The following is an 8,664-nucleotide window of genomic DNA, read 5'->3' as shown; positions in this document are numbered from 1 at the left end:
ATGGGCCTAATTGAAGTCTGGAACTAATTAAAGGCAATAGCTTGCCTGGTCTCAAAATCTAATCAAAACTAAAAATACAAGGCATGATTTTTTTGAAGGAGAGAGCTTTGATTGGCATTTACCCCAATCCAACTGTCCTGCAGTAGGAATGGGAAAATCAGCCGGGAAGGAATTGGGGGACCACACCATTATCCAGAATCCCAGGGACTTCAGGAGAGTGGATCAGTGGAGGAGTGGATGCCTATCTTGTAGGAGATTATGCAGAGACTGGATTGTGTATAACTGGATGGCTGGCAGGCTGGGCTCGCCTTAGGCATAACAGAGCCTTTGTGAGTGCTCTTCGCTCTCTCTTTTCTCTTCTTTCTTTTCTCTCTCGTTCATTTTTCTTCACTTCTCTCTCCCTCTCTTCTCTCATTCATCTCTCCTCTTTCCTTCCCTTTTCTCCTCTCCCCTTCTCTTTCCACTCTATCTGATGACTAGGAAATGGCCCACACCATGGATTCAACCTGAATACATCTGTGTCTCCCTCGTTAGGGAGCATTCAAGTATTTGAGTTCCCTCTCTCTACCATCGAAACCCAGAATTTGGATGCTAGGGGGCCTCAGACATCAGGCTATGAGAAAGTTTTTCTGGCTAGCATGATGAGTTTTGCATGGAAATTAAAGACAAGCCACAATCACTTTTAGACATCAGCATTGAGGCCATGCAACTCTCCCACAAAAATCAATGGTTAAAAATAGTTACCTATTTCAAAGACTCAGTTAAATGACTTTAGTGTTGAATGAACAATGGCCAGTGTATTAATTACTTTTCTGTTGTGATAATACCCTGTGACCAAAAGCAGGTTAAGGAAAAAAGGTTTTTTTTCTAGTGGTGTCAGAGGGAAAGGACCACATGGAGAGAACACCACAGGCTAGAGGCAGGAACCGGAAGCTGGATCACCATGTTTTTATCCACATACCTGAAACAGAACAGGAAGTGACAGTGACCTGTAAAACCTTAAAGACAGCCCTCACTGACACAGTTCACTGCCCATTTTTCTCAAACAGAGCCACCAACTGGAAACTGAATATTCAAATACATAAGCCTATGGGGACATTTCTTATTCGAAGCACCACAGGTAGGAAAGCCCCCGGAGATCAGTTGCAGATCTGTGCTTTTTGAGGTAAAGGTTTGGAGTCCACTTGCAGTAGAATGTTCAGATTTTTATACTTCCAGCTCTAACCCCTCGACGCTGCCCAAGAATGCCTCCATGGCTTCCTGCTCACGTGGACACCAGGCAGGCAGGAGCTGCTGAGCTGTTGATGTGACAGGCTTTGGAAACGAGATGCATGTAGATCTACTCCGCACCCAGGCCTGCTACACCGCTGGCCTCTGTGACTGCTGGAGCCTGTAGTTACTGCAACGGACAAATCGATTTTCACATTTCATTGTGATTAATTGTGAATTAAAATGGGTACCCAGGGCTCAGTGATAGCGTACTTGAGGCGGTGGATCCACCCCTAGAACCAGGAAAAACAAAAAGCCAGACATTCAGTTCAGTTACTACAAAACAGAAAGATAAACCTTCAAGTATAAGTGTTATGACATTCCAATACAGAGCGAGTATTTTCCATGAACTTTTTAATATGTTTGAAAATAGGCTGTAAGTGTATTATAAAATGTTTCAAATACTTAGTACAAAGTGTATATTGTATTAGTAAGGCCTCATTAATACTGCCTCCATGATGTAATGAAAATTTTGGCTATGAGAGGAAGATGCAGTCTTTAAACTCAGGATGGACCACTAGACGCTTCACTGATGAATTTCCCGAGATCTATAATGCTCACTTGGCTTATAGACCCTTTGTCCTTGAGATTTCTCAGACCTTATCACCTTTTTATTCCTGCTCAGGGTGGGGTCAGCTGTTCCAGGCAGGACAGACCCTGAGGAGCACTGGGTTAATATATGAGCCATTCTGTACAGTATGTGGGAACCAGAGAGAAGAGAAGGAAGCCAGGATCAGGAGAGGTCCCCAAGACTGACAGGCTGGGGATGCATGTGGCAGGCTGGGTGGAAACCATGTCTCAGTGATGTGAGGTCTTCCAGCCCATGAACATATGTGTAAGGACATGCTGTGAGTTCGGGCATTCTATTGGATTTAGTAAACACAGCCGAGAGCATCCATTAATAATATGTGACTTTGCGTCCTCAAACAGGAGTGTGATTGAAGCCCCTTCCCCCATCCAAGCTGAAAGCCAGCTAGCTGCCCAACAACATTAGGTAATGTTTAAGAACAAATCTGGCGCCGGGCAGTGGTGGCGCATGCCTTTAATCCCAGCACTTGGGAGGCAGAGGCAGGTGGATTTCTGAATTCGAGGCCAGCCTGGTCTACAAAGTGAGTTCCAGGACAGCCAGGGCTATACAGAGAAACCACGTCTCAAAAAACCAAAAAAGAAAAAGAAAAAAAAAGAAAAAAAGAAAGAATCTGGCCCGGCATGTTCTTGGTGTGGCTTATGCCACGGGACTCTCACGGCTGTGTGTGGAACCTAGCCTCCCTGCCAATGTCCACTTTCAACTTTCTGGAAATAATGGAAGCAGCGGGGCTGTATAACGCTCACAAGCGACGGTCAGAACGAGGCTGGACCCTAATGAAGCCATGCGAAGTCATCCCATTAAGCAGCAAAGCCACACAGGGAAAGAACGGGTTCTTATTACAGGAGCCGGGAGCAAGGCTGGAATGGAAGGTTAAAGAGCTAATGCGGCCAGCCAGTGCTCGCCTCTGCCAAGACTCCCTCCTACTGTCAGAAAAGAAAGGACCCACAAACCTTCGAGATGAAATAATCCATTTTTTAAAAAAAGAATCCAGATAACTGGCAGGAGATTGTATTATATCCCCAATGAACAGTTAACAGACGGAGGCCTTTGTTTATAGAACCTTCTGGAATCCAAGGGTAGGCGAAGAATTTATGCACTGGGGTCACATTCCAGCAGGTCTACTTAATGCTCAGGGTTATGGGTCCGTGGACACTGCTTAGTTAATGGTGATGGCTAGGAGGCCAAGTGACTGCCCAGGGCTTTGGAGCAGAACTTAGCGGAGTGGGCAAACTAACTTACTTCCCAGCTTGGCAGCCTGCAGAGGGCAAGGGTTGTGGGAGATCTGGGGAGCAGAACAGGATTGCCCCAAGCTTCACCTCGAGGCAGGTTGACATAACAGAACAGAAAGAAGTTAATTACTCTCCCCCACGATGAGCCATGGAGGGCTGTGAGCCCAGGTGAGCGGCGCCACTTCTAGATTCTCAGTGCTTTCTAGTACTTTCTAGTTCTGCACTAGAAACCATATGGTATAGGAGCCAAATCTGGATCCCTGGCAGCTCCATCTAAGTCAGCACCATAGGCCCTGAGAAGAACAGAAAGGTGCTAAAACCCTGCCTAGGGATGGAGCTCTCTCCTGTACCCTGACACAGCAGGACCTGCCCCCGGACACACCCTACCATGGATGAGTGACTTGGCCTGTTCCCTGTTGATGGCAAGCAGGGGTCAGCAGGTCAGCCTAACGCACCCCCAGGCATGTGGAGAGTGTTTTAACCGTGGGAATTTAAAAGCATCTATTTTAAATTAGGGAGTGTTCAATGGTTTGAATGAAAATGTCACCCACAGGCTCATAGGGAGTGGCACTATTAGGAGGCGTGGCCTTGTTGGAGTGGGTGTGGCCTTGTTGGAGGAAGTGTGTCACTAGGAGGCGGGCTTTGAGGTCTCAGATGCTCAAGCCAGTCCCAGTGTCACTCTCTCTTCCCGCTGCCTGCCAACCCACATGTAGAACTCTCAACTACCCTTCCAGCCCCTTGTCTGCCTGCACGCATTATGCTTCCTGCCGTGCTGACAATGGACTGAACCTCTGAACTCTAGGCCAACCCTAATCAATATTTCCCTTTACAAGAGTTGCTGTGGTCATGGTGTCTCTTCCCAGCAACAGAAACTATAGCTGATACAGGGTTGGTTTAGTTGTATGGTAAAGGGCTTTCCTGCACGATGCGTGAGGCCCCGGGCTTGATCAGCAGCAGCAGTACCAGCACCACAGCAATGATAGCTTGAATACAACAAGAACCAAAACCCAAGGTCACTTTCCACACAGGGACTAGTACGCTGGTAACTTGGCCTGAGCTCGTTCTTTTCTATACTTGCAGAGACAAGCTTGCGGTTTGCTGTTCGGAGCAGCCTTTTCTGCCACCCAGGGTCTCTCAGCCTTGTTTCATAAATACATAACACTCATTTCCAGATCTGCTCAAAGTTGCCTCTCCATTGCCTGGGTTTGAAGCAGGCTTCATATTAAACATGGTTTCCTCTAGATGCGAGCAGAACTCATGGCTACCAGAATTTCTTCTCAGTTCTTCCCATGTTCCTCCCCCCACCCCCATTGTTGCCTTTATCCAAGACAGCAGAGCTGTGTTTTCCCTGAGCACTAGCTTGTGAGCTGTTTAATATCTGCATCCATCCAGGGGGCCCCTCTGGCTGCTCTACCCAGTGAGCGAGGAGTCCAATCACTTGCAGATTTCCCTTACACAGTGGTGGCTCGGGCCCTCCATCACCCTTATCTCCCACAGTTCTCCAGACTCACGTTCGCCTCAGCAGGAGACCCCTTCCATCCTTACCCAACTTCGCCTGCCTTGTCCCTCAGGGACACTTTTGTAAAATGTCATTATTACATATTTGAACATTGTGGCATCTGCTTCCTGGGGAGACCCAGGACAAACCCGTACTTCCTACCCTCCCGAGGACTTACTCTTGGCAGTCTGTCTCACAGAGTAGGGTCTCGCCCCATTCCTGGCTCTCATGATTTCTGGATGCTTTGAATTATCACTGTGTTCGACGTACCACAATCCCTAGGCTGCCTGGATCTGAGTTGTCAAGGCCAAGAACCAGAGATGACCAACCAAAAGATTTTATTTGGGACTAATTGCAAACCTGTAACTGTCATGGAGGACAGGCCGAGGCCAGGGAGGTCTCTTAGAAGTTCAGAGAACAAAGAGACACCAGAGTCTCATTAAACAAAGAGGTTCAGAGTGAAGGCCAGGAGCTGGTGAGTCCTGATCGGCTGAGAGCTCAGTTATCATATCAAGCTGGTCTAAAGGTCAGGCCCAGCACCTCAGTGTGTGTTGCTAAGAGAGAGGCAGTCTTCTTAAAGATAAAGCAGGCTGTTCCGTTGGACGGGCCACACAGGGTGGTTCCTGAACAATCTTCTTCAGCCTGTGCTCTTTCTTCCCACAGCCCAGCTGCTCTGCTCCACTTAAGACCCTGTGACTGGAAAGTTGTATGCTCCAGCCACAGACCACGGCCTTTCCTCATCTGCATGACTACCTCTGGAGCTGATGAGCAGGGGTCCATTTTCTGACGACATAATGTGTTTGGGAGATTGAGCATCACGGCCAAGGTGGCAAGAAGAGAGAGAACTGAGGGAGACAGGACACAGTGAAGAGGTCAGGAGCTCATGGGCCCTGGGCCTGTAGCACAGACAGGGAGTAACAGCTCAGTCAGGGCCAGTCGACACAACAGCAAAACCACCACCACCACCACCAACAACAACAACAACAACAACAACAATCACACTCCCATGGAAACAAAGCTAGTATGATGGGCTGTGCTGTGTGCTGTGGGGAAAACTGATTTTGAATCAGACAGAGCAAATTACTCACATTCAGGTCTCCTGCTCTGTTCCTGAACCACTACTGCAGAGTTCAACTCCTACCTAAGACTTTAGGAATCCCTCATTGAAAACACACAAAAAGTGTAGAAACACGAACAATTTAGTTCTCTTTCTTTCTAACTCCGGGGATGGTTTGACAATGAAATGAAGTCTCACATTTGAGGCCAGTTCTGTGACACACACTAGAATGTGGTCCCAACCCTACAGCAGTGGAGACACAGAGCACAGTTCAGGACAGAGACGGAACAAGAGCAGTGGCGATGCTCAGAGCTGGGCCTCCTCCTGACCCTGAAGGTCCTTCTGGCTCTGACCTGTGCAAGGTGAGGCATGGCGTCTCATGCCCTTCGTACTCTGTCCTACCCAGGACTACCTGCCCCTTAGGTCCTGCGCGGTGTTGTTGAAGTCCTGTGGTGAAAGGAGAATCACAGGTGAGGCCGGGTGGTCTCGCTGTGCTGTCTGCTTTGCTCACTGAGGTAAGGGACCGGTGTGTTGTTAGTGTGTGTTAGTGTGAGATGGGTCCAGGTCTCCAGAGCAGATCTCCGCTCCATGCATTGTAGAACCAAGCAGCTCAGACATAGACCCTGGCTGTGTCAGAGGTGCTCAGTGCAGGGAAATTCAAGAAATACACTGGGGGGGGGGGGGTAGGGGGGAGGGAAGGTGGCACACACTGGGCCCTGGAAAGCCTCTGTCATTCTTACTGTCTGAAACCTTGTTACCTGTCTTAGTGGGACAATCAGGGACCATGGACCAGGTGGTGACCAACAGCATAAGTGGCGGGTGTATAGAAAGGGGGTAACTTTTGCATGAAACCAAACTCCTCCATGTTCCTGTAGTTTGAGGACTAGAACGAAGTCACAGGATGACTCGAGGTGCCACAACCTGACTCTCCTCACCCTCTTCTGGCGCCCTGAGAAAGAGCTGGGGTCATGTAAAGCTGTGTGTGTGTGGGAGGGTGTGTGTGTGTGTGTGTGTGTGTGTGTGTGTGTGTGTGTGCATGTATGTGCACATACGTTGAGAGTATGTGTGTGAGTGCCTATGGGTGAACATACATGAGTGGCTGTAGCTGTACACGCTTCCTGTCTGAAGGTCACTTAGCTGAACTAGGAATCGTACCAATCAAACTACAAATTTTAGGGTGAGTCTAACTGCCTTTGTCTGCCTTTCTGCAAATCCAAAAATTAGTCACCAGGTTTTCCATGGCAGAACTGTGCCTGGTCAGAGTCTTTGTGATGAGCGCCACCTTGTGGTGCCTTTTGTATTTCCCAGAGTCAGGAAGTTAATGGTCTGAGGCAGTAAAATCCTTTACCAAACTCCAGCTCTGCGGCCTCCCATCTCCTGGCCTCTCACACTTGCATCCCCCTGCTAAACCCAGCCTACTGCGCCATTCCCACCTTAGGGGCCAGGCTCAGCTCAGAGCCACCGCAATTCCCAAGCAAAGTTGTTATAAGAGTTTACAGACAGCATCTCAAACTGTAAGCTGAAATAAACCTCCTTTTTGCCAGGTGGTGGTGGCGCACATCTTTAATCCCAGCACTTGGGAGGCAGAGGCAGGCAGATTTCTGAGTTCGAGGCTAGCCTGGTCTTCAAAGTGAGTCCCAGGACAGCCAGGACAGCCAAGGCTGCACAGAGAGACCCTGTGGGGGGGGGCTCTTTTTTTGTGTGGTAATGTGCCCACCTCCCAGTATTTTGTTCTAGCACCAGAAAGAAAACGAAAGCAGAAGAGGAAAGCCCCGGGCCTCTTGATTAAAGTACCTCTGGAAATCCCACAAGACTATACAAAAGGTAAGAATCACTGGCCGCCCTTCCTTATCATCCAAGTCACACGGTGGGTGAGTCTGCATCCTCCAGGACAATGCACAAAAAACGATGCTTCAGTCAATTTCATAGAATACTCTGGGTAGTTAATGGGAAAGCCCAAGTAAGCTCACAGAAAGAGGCTGAAGGTCTGAGGGTTGAGCTAGAGGCACTCTCTATATTACTCGGGTCCCGGTGTAATACAGAATTGCACGTTCTCTATAAATGCCCCCATCTCTCCATCCTCCAGCGCTCTGGGAGCCTGGTTAAGTGTTTGTGGTTGCTACATTGACAGGAGGGTATTGCTAACTCTCACATTCCAGAAGTTTACCTTGAAAGTGTTAAGGCAACTTTAAAAATGCTTCTTAATTAAAACCAGGGTGGATGCTAAGGGCAGAGAGAATCTGACACATGACATGGTTGTGGGAACTTGGCGTGTACCTAGCCCTTTCTCTGGCTCCTGGCGCATACACACGGGACAAGCACCGTCTAACTTTCCTTTCCTGTCTGATCAAGGTATGGCCTCTCATAGTCCTGCCTGGCCTTGAACTCACTAAGTAGCTGAGGGCGAGCTAGAGCCGAGGATCCTTCTGCCTTTCATTTTCAAGTTGTCACACACACACACACACACACACACACACAGCTCAGGCAGACGCCCTCTTGAAACAACTTAGAGAAAATGTCATATTTCAGTCCTACCATTTTGCCACCACTGGAGCAGAGCGTCTGCTCTTCAGTGCCTAGTGTGTACTTTGAAGGTCTTTCCAGACCTTTGTCTATGTCCCTAATGGGTCTGGGGTCTTTTCACCTCTATTTTTCCTATCAAACTGCATGTGTTCCCATTCTTTTTTCTGTCTCCTGTTTCTTCTTCTTCTTCTTCTTCTTCTTCTTCTTCTTCTTCTTCTTCTTCTTCTTCTTCTTCTTCTTCCTCTTCTTCTTCTTCTTGGTTAAAAAGAATCCTGGTTCTCTTGGTCAAAATGGTGGAGGCTGGGGAGGCAACTCTGTGGTTAAGAGCACTGATGGCTCTTGTAGAGGACCCAGCCCCGATTTGCAAACGCCATATGGTGGTTCACAACAGTAGCTCTGTAACTCCAATTTCAGAGGATCTGGCGTCCTCTTCTGTCCTCTATGTCCACTGCATACATGTAGTGTACATACAGACCTACAGGCAAGACACTCACACACA

Source organism: Apodemus sylvaticus, chromosome 9 (genome assembly GCF_947179515.1).
Source record: "Apodemus sylvaticus chromosome 9, mApoSyl1.1, whole genome shotgun sequence".
NCBI lineage: Eukaryota > Metazoa > Chordata > Mammalia > Rodentia > Muridae > Apodemus > Apodemus sylvaticus.
The sequence above is the reverse complement of the archived record's forward strand: the minus strand, read 5'-3'. Positions refer to the sequence as shown.